This window comes from Scyliorhinus canicula, chromosome 6 (genome assembly GCF_902713615.1).
Source record: "Scyliorhinus canicula chromosome 6, sScyCan1.1, whole genome shotgun sequence".
NCBI lineage: Eukaryota > Metazoa > Chordata > Chondrichthyes > Carcharhiniformes > Scyliorhinidae > Scyliorhinus > Scyliorhinus canicula.
The window spans coordinates 61,406,246-61,427,934 of NC_052151.1; the positions used below are offsets into that span (position 1 = coordinate 61,406,246).

Genomic DNA, 21,689 nt, shown 5'->3' on the forward strand with positions numbered 1-21,689 from the left:
ACGTTTTGATCAACTTTCCTGCGAAGTATTGCTGGGTGCAATCTGCACATTGATCGCTACTGTTGCTACTGTTGTTTGTCTCCTCTGACTGGGCTGGCATGGAATTGCTATTTTAAAATAACACACTTTGCCAGCCTCCGCATTTGGGCGATCTGCTGACAAAGTTGTGTGCGGCACGTTAGGATATGCAAGATAAATGTCTCTTCCTTCATTCGTCAGCCCATATTATAAACAATTATTCCTCCTTCAGGTATTTTCCCCTCTCTAAATCTTCCGTGCTCACCCCTCTCCTCAAAAGAAATAACCTCTCGACCTTCAACCCCACCCCCCTTTTCTCTCCAAAGTCTCTTCTCCAACCTCCCTCTTCTCTCCAAAGTCCTTGAACATGTTGTCATCTCCCAATTCCCTTCCCATCTTTCCAGGTGATAGTGGTTGTGGGTTTGGAAGCTACTGTCAAAGGGGCCTTAGCGAGTTGCTGTAGTGCATCTTGTAGCTGCTAAACACTGTTGCCATTGTGTATCAGTGATGGAGGCAGTGAATATTGAATGTGGTTGGCAGTGATGCCAGTCATATGGGCTGCTTTGTCCTGGGTGGTGAAGAGCTTCTTGCGTATTGTTGGAGCTGCGCTCATCCAGGCAGGTGGAGAGTATTCCATCACACTCCTGACTTTTGCTTTGAAGATTGTGGACAACTTTTGGGAGTCAGGGGATGAGTTATTCTCTGCAGAATTGCCAGCCTCCGACCTACTCTTGTAGCCACTGTGTTTATATGGCTAACCACTGTGCCACTGTGCTGCCCATTGTGCCACTGTACCATCCATAAATGAGATGCCCTGGCAGAACACAAACTGAATGTCAGTGAGCAGGTTATTGCTAAGTAAGTGCTGTTTAATAGAACTGTCAGTGACACTTTCCATCATTTTGCTAATGAATGAGAGTAGACAGATAGGGTGGAAATTGGTTGAGTTGGATTTTTTTCTCTGTTTTTGTGGACAGGTCATACCCCCCCCCCCCCCCCCCCCCCCAAAGGCAATTTTCCACATTGAAATGAAAATGAAAATCGCTTATTGTTACAAGTAGGCTTCAAATGAAGTTACTGTGAAAAGGCCCTAGTCGCCACATTCCGGCACCTGTTCGGGGAGGCTGGTACAGGATATGCCGGATATGCCTGGGTTATAGATGTACTAGAATAGCTTGGGATGGGGCATGGCTAGTTCTAGAACACAAGTCGTCAGTACTATTGCCAGAGTATTGTCAGGGCCCATAAACTTTGCCGTATCCAGTGCCTTCAGCCATTTCTTGATATCATGTAGAATTAATCAAATTGGCTGAAGACTGACTTCTGTGATGCTGAGGACCTCACTGGAGGTCACGATGGATAATCCACTCCACACTTATGGCTGAAGATTGTTCACAGATGTACTAGGCTACCCCATCATTGAGATGGTAATATTTGTGGAGTCCCCTTCTCCTGTTAGTTGTTTAATTACACCACCATTCACTTCTGGGTGATTCTCATAATGGCAAACTACAGAGGCCTTTCCAAGTATTTGAACTCTGCCAATCTTACAAGTATTGTCTTGGATGCTCCCCCCCCCCCCCCCCCCCCCCCCCCCCCGGAATTAAAGATTAATTTCCCAGACACTGCTTCAACCAATCTTGTGAAAAAGCTATTGAGACACTAGAAAATAATTGTTTTATAATAATCTTTATTAGTGTCACAAGTAGGCTTACATTAACACTGCAATGAAGTTACTGTGAAAAGCCCCTAGTCGCCACATTCCGGCACCTGTTCAGATACACTGAGGGAGAATTCAGAATGTCCAACTCACCTAACCAGCACGTCCTTCGGGGCTTGTGGGAGGAAACAAGCACCTGGAGGAAACCCACGCAGACACGGGAAGAACATGCAGACTCGGCACAGACAGTGACCTAAGCCGGGATTCGAATCCAGCTCCCTGGTGCTGTGAAGCAACCATGCTCACCACTGTGCTACTGTGCTGCCACATCATTATCTTCGAATATTTTAGTTTCTTAGTTATAAAGCTGCTGGAGATGGGTGTAAATAAAACATTGGCTGAGGTGCGAGATCATGTGGTGAAACATCAGGACTGCATTCAGCTGGAATTGGAAGCTTGACTGGGGATTTAAAAAGGAGAAACACAGAATGGTGGAGATGCACAGGAGATAAATCAGCAACTGGCCACCTGCCCGGTACTTGCAGCATTTTCTGATGCTGCTTCATCTCTGCAGGCCGGAGTGGTCGTATCAGGACATCAGGGAGTTCCGCCAATACTAGCATGATGCTTCTACCAAACGCATCTTCCCTTCCCCTATCACCATTCTGAAGGAGCTAGTCCTTCCGTGACAACCCGGTCCACTCCAACAACCCCAACACTTCATCTCCTTCCGCTGCAATGGCAGTCCCGAATATCTGACCCTTTACCTCCTCCCATCTCACTGTCCAAGGCCCTAACACACCTTCCAGTTGGAGCAATGATTCACTTATACTTATTTCAGTTTGAACTGCTGTATTCACTGCACACAATGTCATCTCCTCTACGTTGGACAGAACAAACACAGACTGGGGGTGACTGCTTTGCAAAACACCTTCGCTCAGTCCGCAAGCATGACCCCAGCCTTCCAGTCAGTTCCCATTCCAATTTACCATCTTATTGTCATGCTTGCAGCGAGTCGCCACGCTCCGGCACCATCTTGACTGGCCATTTGTAATGACCCTCTTACGGGCTGAACTGATCTCTTCACACATCCTCTCTTCTGAGAAGTACCACACTCTGTATGCTCACCTGATACATGTGCCTACGTATTTACCTTGTGTATTTATGCATGTATGGAACTCAACCTGTTGGACTGTTCGGAGAACAATACTTTTCACTGTATCTCGGTACACGTGGCAATAAATCAAATTCATGTTCATGTTTCTGTACCCAGCCGGTTACAATGGTCCAGTGAAACCCAGGGCAAGCTTGAGGGAAAGAACCACATCTTTTGAATTATAACCTCTGTACTTAACGTTGAGTTCAACAATTTCAGGCAATGAACTGCTTTGAATCTGTTTGGAATATTTTTCCCTAAGCGTCAGTCTGTATCTTAGTCACAGGTTCTTAGCTTTCAGACAGTCCTGACCTTTACTCTGCAGTTAACACATTCTCTGGACCAATGCATTGTGCCTTTAATACTCCCTTTGCCTTCTATTCCATGACATCGTTGTCATTTAATCTCCCCTCCCCTCTTTCCTAACATTCTCTCTTGCTTCACCTGCACTCCGCCCCCCCACTTCCCACTTTCAAAGCATAAAACACATAATCTCCCTCCCTCTCTCGGTTCCAAAGAAGAGCCATGTTGGAGACAAAACATTAACGCTCAGGGAGAGCGCTGCTGAGCTGCAGTCTCAGGGTGTGGGCTCCAGGGTTGCACAGGGCAGGGGTGCTAAACTGCAGTGTCAGGGTGTGGGCTCCAGGGGGCGCTCAGGGACAGCAACGCTGAGCTGCAGCGTCAGGGTGTGGGCTCCAGGGTTGCTCAGGGCAGGGGTGCTGAACTGCAGTGTCAGGGTGTGGGCTCCAGGGGGTGCTCAGGGACAGCAACGCTGAGCTGCAGCTTCAGGGTGTGGGCTCCAGGGGGCGCTCAGGGACAGCAACGCTGAGCTGCAGCGTCAGAGTGTGGGGTCCAGGGGTCGCTCAGGCCCGCCGTGCTGAGCTGCAGTGTCAGGGTGTGGGGTCCAGGGGTCGCTCAGGCCCGCCGTGCTGAGCTGCAGTGTCAGGGTGTGGGCTCCAGGGGTCATTCAGGGACAGCAGTGCTGTGCTGCAGTGACATGGTGTGGGCAACTGGAGTCATTCAGGGACAGTGGTGCTGAAGAGCAGTGTCAGGGTGTGGGCTCCCGGAGTCATTCAGGGACAGCAGTGCTGAGCTGCAGTGTCAGGATGTGGGCTCCCGGAGTCATTCAGGGACAGTGGTGCTGAAGAGCAGTGTCAGGGTGTGGGCAACTGGAGTCATTCAGGGACAGCAGTGCTGTGCTGCAGTAACATGGTGTGGGCAACTGGAGTCATTCAGGGACAGTGGTGCTGAAGAGCAGTGTCAGGGTGTGGGCTCCCGGAGTCATTCAGGGACAGCAGTGCTGAGCTGCAGTGTCAGGGTGTGGGCTCCCGGAGTCATTCAGGGACAGCGGTGCTGAAGAGCAGTGTCAGGGTGTGGGCTCCCGGAGTCATTCAGGGACAGCAGTGCTGAGCTGCAGTGTCAGGGTGTGGGCTCCCGGAGTCATTTAGGGACAGCGGTGCTGAAGAGCAGTGTCAGGGTGTGGGCTCCCGGAGTCATTCAGGGACAGAGGTGTTGTGCTGCAGTGTCAGGGTGTGGGCCCCAGGAGTCGCTCGGGGCAGTGGTGCTGAAGAGCAGTGTCAGGGTGTGGGCTCCCGGAGTCATTCAGGGACAGTGGTGCTGAAAAGCAGTTTCAGGGTGTGGGCAACTGGAATCATTCAGGGACACAGGTGTTGTGCTGCAGTGTCAGGGTATGGGCCCCAGGAGTCGCTCGGAGCAGCGGTGCTGAGCTGCAGTGTCGGGGAGTGGGCTGCAGGGGTCGCTCAGGGCAGTGGTGCTGAGCAGCAGTGTCGGAGAATGGGCTCCAGGGGTCGCTGAGGGACAGCAGTGTTGAGCTGCAGTGTCGGGATGTGGGCTCCAGGCGTCGCTCAGGGTCAGCAGCGTTGAGCTGCAGTGTCAGCGTGTGGGCTCCAGGGGTCGCTCAGGGACAGCGGTGCGGCTGGAATTATTGTGCAAGCAGCGAGGCTTAATCTGCGCACTAAGAAAGTGAGGGAGCAACAGTAAAAGCTGCAACTTCCCACAAGCTGATTGTTCAGCGAATATCTTGGAGAGTGACACAAAATAAAGGACGTCATCTTACGCAAAGGTAGGCTGCAGGCTTTCTCCCTTACTTCTGCCAATGTAGAAAGTTAGCATCGCAAGAGCTTGGGCGAAGTTGCTATTTCCCAAGTGCGTTATCGCATTTGTTTTCAGAGCAGGTTTGTTGGCCTTTCCCGAAGTGTAATTGTTGGCTGATGTGTGAGCTTCCATTATCTGTTTTATGAAGCTGTGTGTGTGTGTGCCGAGAGGCAGCGGTGCAGAGAGACTGGGCTTGACTGTTTCAGAGAAATATCTTGAACAGTTCCAGGTAAGGGAAGAGATTGGCAGACACAGGTGAACCCAGGCTGGCTCTGGGTTAAGGATTTGTGGCTGTAACATCCTGGTCCTGTGGGAGATGCTCCACTGGCCTCAGGGCATGAATGAGCCTGATATATGATATTGATAATTCTGTGCTGGCACGCATTTTGTTATTTGTTACTGATTTGTTAACTTTCGCATGTTTTGAAATGGATGCTAAACAAAAATCCTACTCTACGGCGATGGAGGATAACTTTTTTTCCTTCGCCGAACTTTAACATCAATTGTTCAGCAAAACCGTATCTTTGTTTGAACTTTTGTTTTCGGTGTTTTTGTTCAATGCAGATGAAATATTGTCCTGCCCTTTAGGTGTAACCATTGGCACCAGCCATCATTGACCAAAGGTTATGCCTTTAACTTTCAATAAAACTTGATTAATTAAGGGTGCAAATTGGGTTCAAACTGTACGAGGTAAAATAGGTCATGTGTTCACAAATTAGTTCCTCGAAGCATTAAATAAATTGCTATCATGTTCTCCATTGTCGGAAGTCCCGTAACTAAATTTTGGCACAATGGTTAAAACCAAGACATTCCTGTGGAGAAGTGATGTTTACCCCAGGATTCTAAGTCTGTGATGGAATTTAAAGCATTCTGATGCTGGTCATTAATGCAAGGGAGGTGTCACTGGGCAGTTGGATAGCACCTTTTTTGAGTGCAGGACCATATCTCCGGCTGCTGTACCGGTACAAAGAGCACTCGACACTGTGCCAAAGGAGTGGCTGAGAGAAGTGTGCAGAAAACAAAATGTCTAAACAAATAGTCTGTAAAGAGGGTCTTAAAAGTGGAGAGGGAAGATAGCAGATCCAGGGAGAGAATTGCAGAAATCCAGACTGCCCTCTGGTAAATCAGTGGATGCCAGGTGGTTAGAAGCTAATAAGGGGGTGCAATGTTTCGAAGGTCGGTCTTGTTTTACATTATAGAAGACTCTCATTCTTGTTTCACCCCACCAGTGTTTCTGCTGTTCTTCAGCCCAATTTATGGCAGAGGGTCAGGAACCTGTGCAAGAATTCACTTTTTTTCAACTATGAATTGATGCAGAACAGTGTGCATTGGGTGTGTGTGTGTTGGGTTTGTAAGAAGTGTGGGCTGACATGTGGAAGTATTTATTCAAGGCATGAGAACAAGTGTCCAGAGCATCAAAACTATAATTTGGGTGGTGGAGGCATCTTGCATTTCTATTTATCCATTTGTTCTTGAGATCTGAGCTGGGCTGGCAAGGTCACATTTATTTCCCAACCCTAATTGGCTCTGAAAACGCACCAATGGTCAATCTTCTCCTCAAATAACTGCAGACCTAGTGGCGATAGTGCTGGGTAGCGAATTCCAAGGGTTTGATGCAGGAACAGTGATGTGCAAGTCCGCTTAATATTATGGCTTTTAACAAAACTTACAAGATGATGGCATTGTTGCTGTTGTCCTTCTATAGAAGGAGAGGCTAAACGGACTTCCACATCCTTGCCTATCTTTGTGGCAACATTTTTTTCGGGAATTTTATCACAGTAAAAATGAGAAACTGAATATTTTTTCAAATAAGTTTAGAGTACCCAATTATTTTTTTCCAATTAAGGGGAAATTTAGCGTGGCCAATCCATCTAACCTGCACATCTTTGGGTTGTGGGGTGAAACCCACGCAGACACGGGGAGAATGTGCAAACTCCACACGGACAGTGACCAGTGAACTGGGATCGAACCTCAGCACCGTAAGCAGCAGTGCTAACCACAGCGCCACCGTGCCGCCCGGGAACTGAATATTTATTAAACAAACTAACATTAATCTGCGACCAGTTATTGTTTCTTTGAGATATGAGTTGAGAAGAATAGTTGGATAGGTGAGAGACACATGGAAAAAGAATAAGGCAATACCAAAGCAGTATTAGGTTTTTATAAAATGTTTTGCAAATGATTTATACATGGCAAAATTCTGGACCATCTTCCCAACACTATTACATTCTCTCTCCAGCATACAGCATATTTTAAAAATTACATTTCTTTTAGTTATAATGTGGATCCTGTGACCTTAATTGTCTCTTGTAATATTGAAGTTTTAATGCCCATTTTTCTTCAATGTAAATTTCCTGTTCAACTATACCAATGTTTACCGGATATGTCTGTCACGAGAAGTAAGAGATTGTAATGAATGGAGTCGTTGGGGATTATTTACTTCTTCCTTTCAAGTTCATCTCTTTTGATCCTTGGTCCATTAACTTGAGTCTTATACACTTTGTGATTTTCCTGTGGTGAAACTCTCCATTATTCAATAGTATAAGGAGAATACTGTATGGATACTGATGAGATACAGATTGTATTATGTGAGTGTGGAGCAGCACGACGTTGAACCACACTGGCGTGTTAGTGGGACATGGATTTAATAATAATCTTGATTAGTGGCACAAGTAGGCTTACATTAACATTGCAATGAAGTTACTGTGAAAATCCCCTTATCGCCACACTCCGGCACCTGTTCGGGTACACAGAGGGGGAATTCAGAATGTCCAAATTACCTAACAAGCACGGATTTGCATCCTTAATTTGATTTGTGCTAAATGCCAATATCAGGAGATTCCAAGCAGAGGTTAGGATCTTCTTTATCACTTAATGATCGGTTATGGATCAGCCCTGACGTACGGCTGTGAATTGGGTCTGGAGTACACAGGTTTGCTGCCCAGAAGGAAGTTATTTGACCCATCGTAACACTGAACTTTTCTTGAGTGGTCCAGAATACATAGAAACAGGAATACACCGTTCAGCCCATCAAGCCTGCTTCTCTACTCAATAACGATCATGGCTGATCAAGCATTTCAATGCCTTTTACTGAAACTATCCCCATAACCCTTTATATTATTGTTCATCAGAAATCTATCAATCTCTACCTTAAACATACTCAATGACTGAGCTTCCTCGACCCTCTGGGGCAGAGAATTCCAAAGATTCACAATCCGCTGTGTAAAGTGCAAAGGCATGCAGGTTAGGTGGATTAACCGTGGTCAATGCACAGGATTCTGGGGATGGGGTGGGGAATTGGTGCCTCGTGGAGTGCTCGTTCGGAGGGTCAGTGCAGCCTCAATGGGCCAAATGGCCTCCTTCTGCACTCCTTCTGCACTATGTGGGTTCTATGGCTAAAGAAATTTCTCCTCATCTTGGTCTTTAGTGGCTTGCCTTTTTTCGGAAGTTGTGCTAGGTTCTAGACTTCCCGACCAGGGGAGAATCTTAACTGCATCTATTCTGTCTATTCTATTAAGCATTTTGTAGACTTCAATGAGATCACCACTCATTTTTTGACACTCTAGAGAACACAGGCTCAGTTTGTCCAATCTCTCTTCATAAGACAGTCCACACATCCCAGGAACAAGTCTGGTGCATCTTCATTTCACACCCCTTTGGCAATAATATCTTTCTCGCAGTAATGGGGCCAAAACTGCACTCAGTACTCCGCGAACAGTCTAACCAAATTTCTGTGCAATATTTAAAAAATGTACTTCATTCCAAACATGTGGAAAAAAACTGCAACATATAAAATACACACTCCACAAAATTAGAAAGGTTGCATAAACATTGATATAATTGTGAACAATTGGGGCCCAAATACTGATCCATTTTTAACAAATATTTTTATTGAATTTTTACATCTGTACAATAGATGAGCACGATGGTTTGTATGTACAATTCACATGTTCCCCTTTCATTGGCTTCCCCACCCACCCCCCTCCCCCAAACCCCCCTGCCCCAACCACCATTTTTGTTGTTCGGGCTCCATCTTGGGCCCTTTCCTCCATCGCAGATGTTGTAAGCACTGTGGGCTCTCTTTCATTTTGTATTTGTTACTATTGCCCCTCTGGCTTTGTTGGGGGTGGGGGACCCTCTGACCCCCTCCTTGGTCTTTTCCCAGGTGTTCCTTCCTTGCTGCCCCCAACCCCCCTCCTTGTTCCTATTTACTCATGCCCCCCCCCCCCCCCCCCCCCCCCCCCCCCCCCCGCCCCACTACCTCCCTATCAGCTATTGGCCTTGAACAGGTCTTGGAACAGGTTGACGGGGAAGCCCACGGATGGTGTATTTGATTTTCCCGCAATGGAGAAATTCCGACAGGTCTGCCAGCCAGTCTGCTGCTATGGGTGGTGTTGCTGATCGGCAGCTAAGCAGGATTCTCCGGTGTGCGATTAGGGAAGCAAAAGCATGAAGTTCTGGCTGGTCCAATACCCCGAAGACTGCCACTCTTGAACATGGCTCTGCCCTCACCCCCACAACCTTGGACATTGCCTCGAAGAAGGCAGATTACTTGATTTGGGAGTGCTTGATGCTGACACCGGGTGCTCGGAAGGTAAAAATGTTCCTCAGCACTGATTTCTTTTGCATTGATGAGCAAACGAAAAGGTGTAAAGTAAACTCTCGGAAATGATTTAATCCAACCAATTGCGAAGAAACAATGGTATTTTAATCACTTTCATAATATTCTTACCGATATATATTTGCAATATTCTGTGTGCAGTATGGCTGCCAATCAGTCGCAGGACAGGAATTCCATAAAGCTGTCTGAAAGCATCGTCATCGGCAAGGGCAAAGCTTGAGTTGTTAATTCATGAATGTTAGCGGGGCTATGAAATTCGATTAATATCTAGACCAACACCGTTGTTCTTCTTCATGCACAGCTGGCTGATTTTTAAAGGACACTATTTTATTTTTAAATTTGAATCTATATGAAAGCCAGCGCAGACTGAATGATGACCTGTGACGCTGTAATTTCTGTGATGTTGAAACTGATTCAGATAAATTTCGAGATAAAAAAGATCCTTTGCCTACTATCATCCCGCTAACCGCATGATACAATAATGTACTACTTAGGTTGATTGTAGCAAGCAATCTTTACCAATTAGTCTACAACAGATGCAAACATGAGGTGCGGAAAACTCCCAGGTTTGGAACTGACCCAAGGTCACCTGTTCCTCCCGAGCATGCTCTGCCATGCCTAACCCAAAATACTACTTTGGCTAATGCTGATGTTTGTTATGTTAACAGAATTCTATTGCCAAAATATTTTCTGCAAATTATGCAATGCTCACCTTTCCCATACTATGTTGGTTTAAAAAAAAACCCACAAAAATAGTTACTTATGGCAGCACAGCTGCCTCACGCCGCCGAGGTCCCAGGTTCGATCTCGGCTCTGGGTCACTGTCCATGTGGAGTTTGCACAATCTCCCCCTGTTTGCGTGGGTTTTGACCCCACCACCCAAAGATGTGCAGGGTAGGTGGATTGGCCACGCTAAATTGCCCCTTGATTGGACTGGCAACTGAATATCCCACGGTATAGATGCTTCAGGAGGGATAGAGAGGGAGGTGGAAGGGGTGGAGGAGTTGCATTACTCGTCAGAGATGATATCACAGCTGTGATTAAGGAGGGCACGATGGAGGATTCGAGCACTGAGGCAATATGGGTGGAGCTAAGAAATAGGAAGGGTGCAGTAACATTGTTGGGACTTTACTACACGCCTCCCAAAAGCGAGCATGAAGTAGAGGTACAAATATGCAGACATATTATAGAAAAATGTAGGAGCAATAGGGTGGTTGTGATGGGAGATTTTAATTTCCCCAACATTGAATGGGATTGGTGTAGTGTTGGAGGCGTCGATGGAACAGAGTTTGTAAGGAGCATCCAGGAGAGTTTTTTAGACCAGTATGTAAATAGTCCAACTCGGGAAGGGGCCATACTGGACCTGGTATTGGGGAATGATCCCGGCCAGGTGGTTGATGTTTCAGTCGGTGATTACTTTGGGAATAGCGATCACAATTCCGTAAGTTTTAGAATACTCATGGACAAAGACGAGAGTGGTCCTAAAGGAAGAGTGCTAAATTGGGGAAAGGCCAAGTATAACACAATTCGGCAGGAGCTAGGGAATGTGGATTGGGAGCAGCTGTTAAGTCTTTTAAGGAAAGGTTGATTAGAGTGCAGGACAGACATGTTCCTGTGAAAATGAAAGATAGAAATGGCAAGATTAGGGAACCATGGATGACGGGTGAAATTGTGAGACTAGCTAAGATGAAAAAGGAAGCATACATAGGATCGAGGCAACTCAAAACTGATGAAGCTTTGGAGGAATATCGGGAAAGTAGGACGAATCTCAAACGCGCAATAAAGAGGGCTAAAAGGGGTCATGAAATATCTTTGGCTAACAGGGTTAAGGAAAATCCCAAAGCATTTTATTCATATGTAAGGAGCAAGAGGGTAACTAGAGAAAGGATTGGCCCACTTAAAGACAAAAGAGGGAATTTATGCGTGGACTCAGAGGAAATGGGTGAGATTCTTAATGAGTACTTTGCATCGGTATTCACAAAGGAGAGGGACAAGACGGATGTTGAGGTTAGGGATGGATGTTTAAATACTCTCGGTCAAGTTGTCATACGGAAGGGGGAAGTTTTGGGTATTCTAAAAGACATTAAGGTGGACAGGTCTCCAGGACCGGATGGGATCTATCCCAGGTTACTGAGGGAAGCGAGGGTTGAAATAGCTGGGGACTTAACAGATATCTTTGCAGCATCCTTGAGCACGGGTGAGGTCCCGGAGGACTGGAGAATTGCTAATGTTGTCCCTTTGTTTAAGAAGGGTAGCCGGGATAATCCAGGGAATTATAGACCTGTGAGCTTGACGTCAGTGGTAGGCAAACTGTTGGAGAAGATACTGAGGGATAGAATCTATTCACATCTGGAAGAAAATAGACTTTTCAGTGATAGGCAGCATGGTTTTGTGCAGGGAAGGTCATGTCTTACAAACCTAATAGAATTCTTTGAGGAAGTGACAAAGTTAATTGATGAGGGAAGGGCTGTAGATGTCGTATACATGACTTTAGTAAGGCGTTTGATAAGGTTTCCCTTGGCAGGTTGATGGAAAAAGTGAAGTTGTATGGGGTTCAGGGTGTACTAGCTAGATGGATAAAGAACTGGCTGGGCAACAGGAGACAGAGTAGTGGTGGAAGGGAGTGTCTCAAAATGGAGAAGGGTGACTAGTGGTGTTCCACAGGGATCCGTGCTCGGACCACTGTTGTTTGTGATCTACATAAATGACCTGGAGGAAGGTATAGGTGGTCTGATTAGCAAGTTTGCAGATGACACTAAGATTGGTGGAGTTGCAGATAGTGAGGAGGACTGTCAGAGAATACAACAAAATATAGATAGATTGGAGAGTTGGGCAGAGAAATGGCAGATGGAGTTCAATCCAGGCAAATGCAAGGTGATGCATTTTGGAAGATCAAATTCAAGAGCGGACTATATGGTCAATGGAAGGGTCTTGGGGAAAATTGATGTGCAGAGAGATGTGGGAGTTCAGGTCCATTGTCCCCTGAAGGTGGCAACGCAGGTTGATAGAGTGGTCAAGAAGGCATACAGCATGCTTGCCTTCATCGGACGGGGTATTGAGTACAAGAGTCGGCAGGTCATGTTACAGTTGTATAGGACTTTGGTTCGGCCACATTTGGAATACTGCATGTAGTTCTGGTCGCCACATTACCAGAAGGATGTGGATGCCTTGGAGAGGGTGCAGAGGAGGTTCACCAGGATGTTACCTGGTATGGAGGGTGCTAGCTATGAAGAAAGGCTGAGTAGATTGTTTTTGTTGGAAAGACGGAGGTTGAGGGGGGACCTGATTGCGGTCTACAAAATTATGAGAGGTATGGACAGGGTGGATAGCAACAAGCTTTTCCCAAGAGTGGGGGTGTCAGTTACAAGGGGTCACGATTTCAAGGTGAGAGGGGGAAAGTTTAAGGGAGATGTGCGTGGAAAGTTTTTTACGCAGAGGGTGGTGGGTGCCTGGAACGCTTTACCAGCGGAGGTGGTAGAGGCGGGCATGATAGCATCATTTAAGATGCATCTGGACAGGTATATGAATGGGCGGGAAACAGAGGGAAGCAGATCCTTGGAAAATAGGCACCAGGTTTAGATAAAGGATCTGGATCGGCGCAGGCTGGGAGGGCCGAAGGGCCTGTTCCTGTGCTGTAATTTTCTTTGTTCTTTGTTCTTTGTGATTCTGTCTTTTACTTTCGTTTTGAGCTGGAAGCTGCTTTGTGGCTCTGAGTTTTGGTTTAGTTTTTCAATTGGGGAGCTGCATTCAAACCAAGAAGGTATATTTTGGACTCTCTCTCCTGTATGCTAAAGAACGTCTCGAGACCACTTGATAACTTCAAAGTAATACCTGTTTCTGTAAGGAATGCAAACCTACTGTTTTGTAGAAAAAAGGGTGTTTGGCTTATGGATGTTGTTAGGAAAGTTACTGAGGGGTATCTATAGAGTACTGTATCTTTGGGGGTATTAGTGTTGGTAGTTGATAAGATATTTACTGTGTGTTTATAAAATGTTAACTGGATTCATAGAATAAACATTGTTTTGTTTAAAAATACTAAGGTCTCTGTTGCATAACACCCGGAAAGTGGGCGTTTGTGCTCCTCATAACGGAAATCTATTGAAAGTTGTGGGTCAGGTGAACTCCATGATATACTTTGGTGCACAAGACCTGTTTAAGTGTCATGATATGAAGGATTTTAAATCTTGAACTTAAACAAAGCTTTAAGCTGTCAGAGTTCACAAAAAGCACCATCTGCTGGACTGCTTTTATTGACAGGCCATCTGCTATATGTTAGAAAAAAACATGGCCACCCGGTTCACAGTTTCAATAGCATTCTTTGTTGACATTTTTCAAGGGCTGTTACCAGTCATTTTGAATGCCTTCCGGAGTTTCAAAATCTACGAAAGCACTGAGATGAGTTCACAGTTTGATTGACATTTTAAAGAGGCTATTAAAGTCTTTGTGGGTACTGAAAATACGTTTGTTTTTATCACAGATTGAATATTTGAACTTTCAGTGGGTTTCATGAATGGAGGATTTTCACTATCATGTGTGAATGACAACTGTGTCACATTTAGTTTTTTTTTCAATCTCCATGTGGCCCATAATGGATACCGAATGAGTGGCTATGGAGGTAACAAGGGCATATAAGGGGGCATGAAGGTGGGGGACATGAACTTGTATGAGGGATCATGAGCCTCCTTCACTGTAGGAATTCTATAGATTCTGAGTTCAGGAATTTCCCAACTCAAGCTATGTTTCCATAGTAAAAATCTGGCCCAAAGTGTCTCAGATCTTGTATTAAATTCATGGATTTATTTTTGTTCTCATGAAGGTGTGGGATGTGCCAGCTAGGAATGGAGCGCTATTCCATTTTAGACACTCTCGAGGTTGGATTTTCGCATTGTTGGGTTGACTCCAGAAAATGGTAATTAGAATCTGACTCCAGTAAAGCCAGTCCCATTCCCGATACCAGCAGTTTTCGCCAGCTCAGGATGCCCTCCACTCCTGATTTGGCTGGCACAATTGAGAGGGTAGGCAATTCCTAGCCTCCCACGTTCTCTTTTGTGGAGTCAGGCCAACTTCTTCATAGCTCATAGTTCATGGTGCCTCAGGGAGGTCATGAATCAGTGTCTGGATTCGGGAACTGTTTGAAATATTAGTTCAAAGGTCTTAGCTATGCCATCTCCATGTTCTAAATGGGACCATTTCAGCAGAAACAGATGACCAGAAGATTCTCCACCTGGGTTCATTATGAATGCTTGGCTGAGCTGCAAGACTCGCATATTTGTTCGCTCAATGGGAGTTCTATTTAGACAAACTGCAGTGGAGTGATTATTTCTGCATGATTAACATCTTTATGAGGTTATAATAAGAAACTCTTTCTGTGATTTCTTTTGTGTTATCAATGTCTGTAAGTTTATTTGGGCCATATCAGGAGGTGTGAAATAAGGTAAAGCTTCTGTTAATGATACTCTAACAGCCCTATTTGATTAACACTTTTAGAGTTGTAGGAACAGTAGTTATTTTTAAAACAGATATATTTTTTTCCTTAGCATTTCGACAGTTGTCCTTGCACAGAACAAATGAGCCATGTAATAATGTAGTGCCTGCTACTAGGTGAGTGGGCAGAAGAGTTGCATGGAGGTGCAACCGAGGGCAGAGAGTGGGTATGGGGGAGGGGATGTGATTGTGAGGGCTTGAAGACCTAACTGCTTTTAATACAGTCGGGAACAAAGTTCCATAGAACCTAAGTGGGCCTTTCAAGCAGCTCCCCTTTGCCACTGCTTGCCTGCGTGCCTGCCTACCATCTGCTTCCGGCATTGGTGGTCCAGTTCTTCCATTGCTTCCAGCGAAGATCTTGTGTAACGGACCCTTTAAGCTGAGGCAGTTCAGCTGAATTGGGATATTTTCCAAATCGAGTTCCCACCTGGGGTGTAAAAACCTGGCCCTCCATGTCACCCTATACCATTCCTAGGTCAAGTACAATGTATCTGCACAAAGCAAGGCTTTGTCTAACAAAATGCCTCAACATTAACAGTTTTCCCGATGACACCAGTGTACCATTTATCAAGTACCTTTGACAGGCAAAATGATTGAGGAATGTAGCTGTCAGTTTGCGCCAAAATAGGAGCAGTTTTGTGGTCTAAGCCTGTATTACACTCCTCCATAGAGGGGAGGCCCCTTCTTTCATATACATTCTGCGTCGTACTTCGACAAAGCAACTTGGGTGTCCCATAAAAATAAATAATTTAATGGATAGGGATGAGATTAACTTTGACTAGCATCTGCTCCAGCCATATCACGATGAAAAGAAGCCAATAGAGTTGGGCAACTAATATTTACAATTGAGTCAGCCTTTGTCTGCCAGCTCACTTCTTGTCTCTTGATGCGGCAAGGTAGGACAGTGGTTAACATTGTTGCTTCACACCGCCAGGTTCCCAGGTTCGATTCCCGGCTTGGGTCACTCTCTGTGCGGAGTCTGCATATTCTCCCCGTGTCTGCGTGGGTTTCCCCGGGTGCTCCGGTTTCCTCCCACAGTCCAAAGATGTGCAGGTTAGGTGGATTGGCCATGCTAGCCTGCCTTTAGATTAGGTGGGGTTACTGGTTTACGGGGATAGGGTGGAGGTGTGGGCTTAAGTGGGGTGCTCTTCCCAAAAGCCGGTGCAGACTCGATGGGCCGAATGGCCTCCTTCTGCACTGTAAATTCTATGATAAAGCTGTGGTGTTAACCCCACTGCAGGTTCTAGATTCAAGGGATGTTTCTACTTTTGTTGTGGTCACTGCCAGGTATAACCTGTAGCAGTCGGTCTTGCAATGCTGCTGGCAGTGATGTGATGATCTATCCCATGCTGCTTTAAAATGTAAGGCAAACATTTGGATCTTGTTAACGGGGCTAATTTAGTTTCTATTCATCCAGCTGAGTGAGGAGACCATGCATCACTGCACCGTTTCAACATTGTACTGTATAATAGTGTGAGCCATGTTATCCTTTCCGGCATCAGCGGTGTTGTTGCGTTTCAATTTTTATCACAATCGAGTAAACAATGGGGGGGGACAGCAAGTAATTTATCTGTGAAAAAGAGCGATTGTGCATACATTATTTTCTCCTCACATCATTACAGCACTGTCAAGGAAAAAAGACAGACGACTCAATAGTAGGTTCCCCACTCGTACATGGTTCTTTATGCTTCAAATATAACCTTTTGGTTAAATCAGTAAAAACAATAGCTGGTCATTGTTTCACGGTGAACAGCTTTCATATTTTAAAAAAAGTTCAGTGATTATATAGATGTTTGTCAAGTGGTAATAGAAGTGTTCATATCTCAGCTGTCACATGTAGTGAGTTACTGATGTCAGCTGGATCGTTAGAACTGGAACAATGGTGGTCAGATGGTGTTCTGTGTCTGGGAGTACATTCTTACTGGTACTGCGTCACGTGGTGTGTCGCGTCGTCCGCGGAGTGTTTGCGTGGGCTTTGGGCAGATCGCCATCTTTGATTGCGTGAGCAACACCTTTAATAAGCCTCTCATCGTGTTTTACAAGAATCCAGAGTTGTGGGCGCCTCGGTACTTTTTCTCTTTGCGGCAACAAAGAAATCTAACAGATGGGGAGGGCAAAGAAAGAACTTATTTACGTTGATGACAATCCAAGGTTAAATCATCTGTACTGGTTTGCATTGCGCTGCATAATAGTAATCAAAACCTGCAGTGGAATTCGCAGCACTGAACTAAACGGTTAATGAAAGTTTTAACAATAAGTTATTTACTTGGATTAGGACATGAGGGAAATGTCATTTGCATTGGTGAATTAAATATATAAATATAATTGGCCTGAGGCCAAAAATCAGTTTCTCAACGGCAGGGTGAACGTTTGGAATTTTGTTTCCGGGACTGAAGGCAGATGGAGATTTCCAACGAGCAGTGTCAGGAAGCCCCTTTTATTGTGTCATGAATGCTCATTAAAAAGCCACCTCACACGATTTACGTTCCCCCGCGAAATTAAGTTCTCCGCTGGTCAGAAATTAGAACATTCGTTAGGCTGCTCATAAGTAATGTGCACCTGGTAAGTTACTGCTGGATTGTCCTCTTTGGAAAGTCTGTAAATGTCGGCCTATGCTTGAGGCTGGGTGGTGAGAGTGCAAGTTGCCTGGAGGATGAGGAAGGGAGGGAGGATTAGCAGCAAAGAGTGGAGCAAATGATGGAAAGGATAGTGCAGACGGTCTGCATGTCCTTTAGCTGAACAGTGCAAAGTGGGCGCTTAGTTAACCGTCCTGCACACAACCCCTCCAGCACCAGCAGGATCACTCTCACTTCCTGGCCACCCTCCAACATAGAATTCAGAGCAGAAGATTCCGCCCAATATATCTATTTTTGCTTCTTCCCTTTCTTTCTCACCCTGCTCGTCTCCTGAAAGGTCTCGCTGAGGTGCATATCTACAGGCAGCAGCAGTCCATTGTGCTTTGGAGGCTTGGTTGAATGGGAGTCTGTGCTTGACATTTTATGGCTGTGCTAAATACAAACTGCTGGCTTGTTCAAAAGCTTGTTCAGATCTAGCAAGTCACTGCAACAAGGCCTACACCTGTAGGCATAAAGAAAGAGCTTCCATTTTCACAAACATCATTCACATCATCGGGGTGTCCCAAAACACTACACACCCCTGCCCTGTATTTCCAAACACATTTTGAAGCATCAGACCATAAGGCGTAGAAGCAGAAACAGGCCACTCAGCCCATCGAGTCTGCCCCGCCATTCAATTTCCGATGGCTGATCTGATATGGTCCTCAACTCCAACTCCACATTCCCGCATTATCCCCACAGCCCTTGATTGTTTTTACTGATTAAAAATCTGTCTGTTTCAGTCATATGTAAGACCCAGACTCTACAGCTCTCTGCAGTAAAGAATGCCACAGATTCCTACCCTATGAAGAAATTCCTTCTCATCTCTATCTTAAATGGGGGTCCCTTGACTCGAATGCCCTCTGGTCCTAGACTCTCCCATAAGAGGAAACATCCTCTTCGCATCTGCACTATCAAGCCTCCCGAGAATCCTATATGTCATTCTTCTAAGCTCCAATGAGTACTATCCCAGCCTCTCCTCATAAGAAAACCCCTCTATACCCATGATCAACCTAGTGAACCTTCTCTGGACTACCTCCAATATCAGTACATCTTTCCTGATATAAGGGGACCAAAACTGTTTACAGTATTCCAGGTGTGGTCTAACTGGTGCTGCATGCAGTTTCAACAAGACTTCTTGATTTTTATACTCCATTCCATCTGAAATAATGGTCAACATTCAATTTGCCTTCCCAATTACCTGCTGCGCTTAAATGCTAGCTTGTTGTGATTAATGCACAAGCACCCCAAATCCCTCTGTGCCGCAGTTTTCTGAAATGAAATTAAATGAAAATCGCTTATTGTCACGAGTAGAATTCAATGAAGTTACTGTGAAAAGCCCCTAGTCACCACATTCCGGCGCCTGTTCGGGGAGGCTGGTACGGTAATCGAACCGTGCTGCTGGCCTGCTTGGTTTGCTTTAAAAGCCAGCGATTTAGCCCAGTGTGCTAAACAGCAGTATTCCGTCATTTAAATAATATTCAGCTCCTTTATTCTTCCTACCAAAGTGCAATAATTCACATTTTCCTACATTATCTTCCATCTGTCAAATTTTTGTCCACTCATCTAACCTGTCTATATCCCTCTGCCTTCTATCAGTTAGACAATCCTCTATCCATGCCAATATATTGCCCCCAAATCATGATTTCCCCTTCATGAAGCCGTGCTGACTCTGCTTGAGGGGCTGGTTTAGCACAGTGGGCTAAATAGCTGGCTTGTAATGCAGAACAAGGTAGCAGCGCGAGTTCAATTCCCGTAACGGACTCCCCACGAACAGGCACTGGAATGTGGCGACTAGGGGCTTTTCACAGTAACTTCATTGAAGCCTACTTGTGACAATAAATGATTATTATTATTTAATGATTATTATTATTAAATACTTTGCAATTACATCCTTTATAATGAACTCTTAACTTCTACCATTGGGAAAATATTAAGCTAACTGGCCTATAGTTACTTGTTTTTATTTGTCTCTCTTTTTTGAATAAAGGTGTTTACATTGGCAGTTTTCACTCTCAAATTGAATGCTAAATTCTACCATGTTATATCCACTGTTTCCCAGGGGATCTTTTACTCTGAAATTGTTTATTAAACGTGCCTCATGGCACATTACCAAATCTCAAATAGCCTGATCCCTGGTTGGATCCATAACATATTGATCTAGGAAACTGTCCTGAATTCATGCCATGAATTCTTCCTCATGGCTACCTCCGCCAATTTGATTTTCCGAATCACCATGATTAAAGTCACCCTTTTTTACATGCTTTCATTATCTCCTGATTTATTTTCTGTTCTACAGTAGCGGTACTGTTAAGGTACCTATAGACTATTCCCACCAGTGTCTTTTTCCCCTTGTTATTTCTTACCTCCACCCATATGGAGTTAATGCTCCCATATCCTCTTGTTTTGTAAGCCTATATCCCTTCTACAGAAACTCCCCTCCCTATTTAGTTTAAAGCCCTCTCTCCTTCTCTAGTTATGCAGTTTGCAAGAACACTGGTTCCAGCACGGTTCAGAGTAGGCCGCACCAACGGTACAGCCCCCACTTTCCCCAGTACTGTACTGTTGCCAGTGTTCCACAAACCAAAATCCACTTCTCCCACACCAGTCTTTGAGCTACATATTCACCTCTTAATGTTCCCAATGCCAATCTGCACAAGGCTCAGATAATAATCTAGTGATTACAAACCTTTGAGGTTTTATGTCGTGCCGAGCCCCTCAAGCCCTCTATGCAGAACCTCTTTCCTTGTTCTACCCATGTTGGTACCGACAAGGACCATGACAACGGGATCCTCCCCTTCCTACCTGTAAGAGTCCTGTTTATCTCCTTCGTTCCCATTTTCTTTTATGTTATTATTTTTGGTCCATGGACCTGTATTTGGAATGTACCTTTAAGCAGAGGTCAGCACTGCTGCCTCACAGCACCAGAAACCTAGTTCAATTCTGACCTTGGGTGACTGTGTGGAGTTTGCACGTTCTCCCTGTGTCTGTGTCGGTTTCCTCCAGGTGCTCCGGTTTCCTCCCACAGTCCAAAGATGTGCAGGTTAGGTGGATTGGCCATGCTGAATTTCGCCTTTGTGTCCAAAAAGTTTAATTGGGGTTCTGGGAATAGGGAGGGGACATGGACATAGGTGTGGTGCTCTTTTGGAGGGATCGTGCAGACTCGATGGCCTTCTTTTGCACGGTAGGGATTCTATGACCCAAGCTGAAGCAGTTTACTTGTCAGGATAGTGCACTGAGGACCCAAGTTCGAATCCTAGCCCTGGGTCACTGTCCATGTGGAGTTTCCACATTCTCCCCATGTCTGCTTAAAATTGGCCCTTAATTGGAAAAAGAAAAATAATTGGCAACTCTAAATTTATTTTTAAAAAAGGAGTGTGTTCCTGGGTTTGTATTTTGGAGAGGAGAAACTGACTCGTTGGCGCCAAATGAATCTTGGGAACCAGCTTTGGAAGTAGTTGGTTCAATTCGGCAATTGGCAACCAGTGAGTTGGCCAGGGAAAGTGTTCTGCCTGACAACAGTCAGTGATTGGTTCCTGCATGATGTTTTTTGACAGAGCTTTGCTGAATAATTAGACCTTGGAAGTGAAAGGGACTCTCTCTCTTACTGTTGAAGTAAAGAACTGCTTTATTGTTCCAAAACCTGTGAATGCCTGGCACATCTTTGCTCTAAACTTGAAATAATCCTGAACCTGCAGAGAAAGTAGACAAAATCTCAAGTCTCTAGAAGGAAGAAGTACCAAACCAAAAGCTTGAACTCCAGAAAGACAATTAACTGGAAGCCATCCTAGTCCATCGAATATCCTTTATCCATTTATTTTTATCAATATTTTCTTTACCTCTCAACCTTTCACTTCTGTTGTTTGTTTGTCTGTCTGTGTGTAGAGGGTGGGGTAGTCAGAAAGGGGGCATTTGGGAAAGGACTATTAGATAGTTGATTACATTTTTCTGTCAGTTTAATTATAATACTGTACATAGCAAAGGGTTTCTTGTGTTAAAGTTACAAACATGGTGACTGTA

The 21,689-nt window shown here is 45.1% G+C and overlaps 1 protein-coding gene across 4 annotated transcripts in view; it reads left to right on the top strand.

Annotated features, from left to right (window-relative positions):
• The first annotated feature begins 4,790 nt into the window (after nt 1-4,790).
• Nucleotides 4,791-21,689, top strand: part of ankrd6b (ankyrin repeat domain 6b) — a 287,955-nt gene continuing 271,056 nt past the window's right edge. For 2 of the 4 annotated variants that reach the window (XM_038799352.1, XM_038799357.1), the window contains exon 1: nt 4,791-4,917. The gene's annotated coding sequence lies outside the window, so the exon portion shown is untranslated. The other 2 variants (XM_038799354.1, XM_038799356.1) reach the window with 2 other exon arrangements.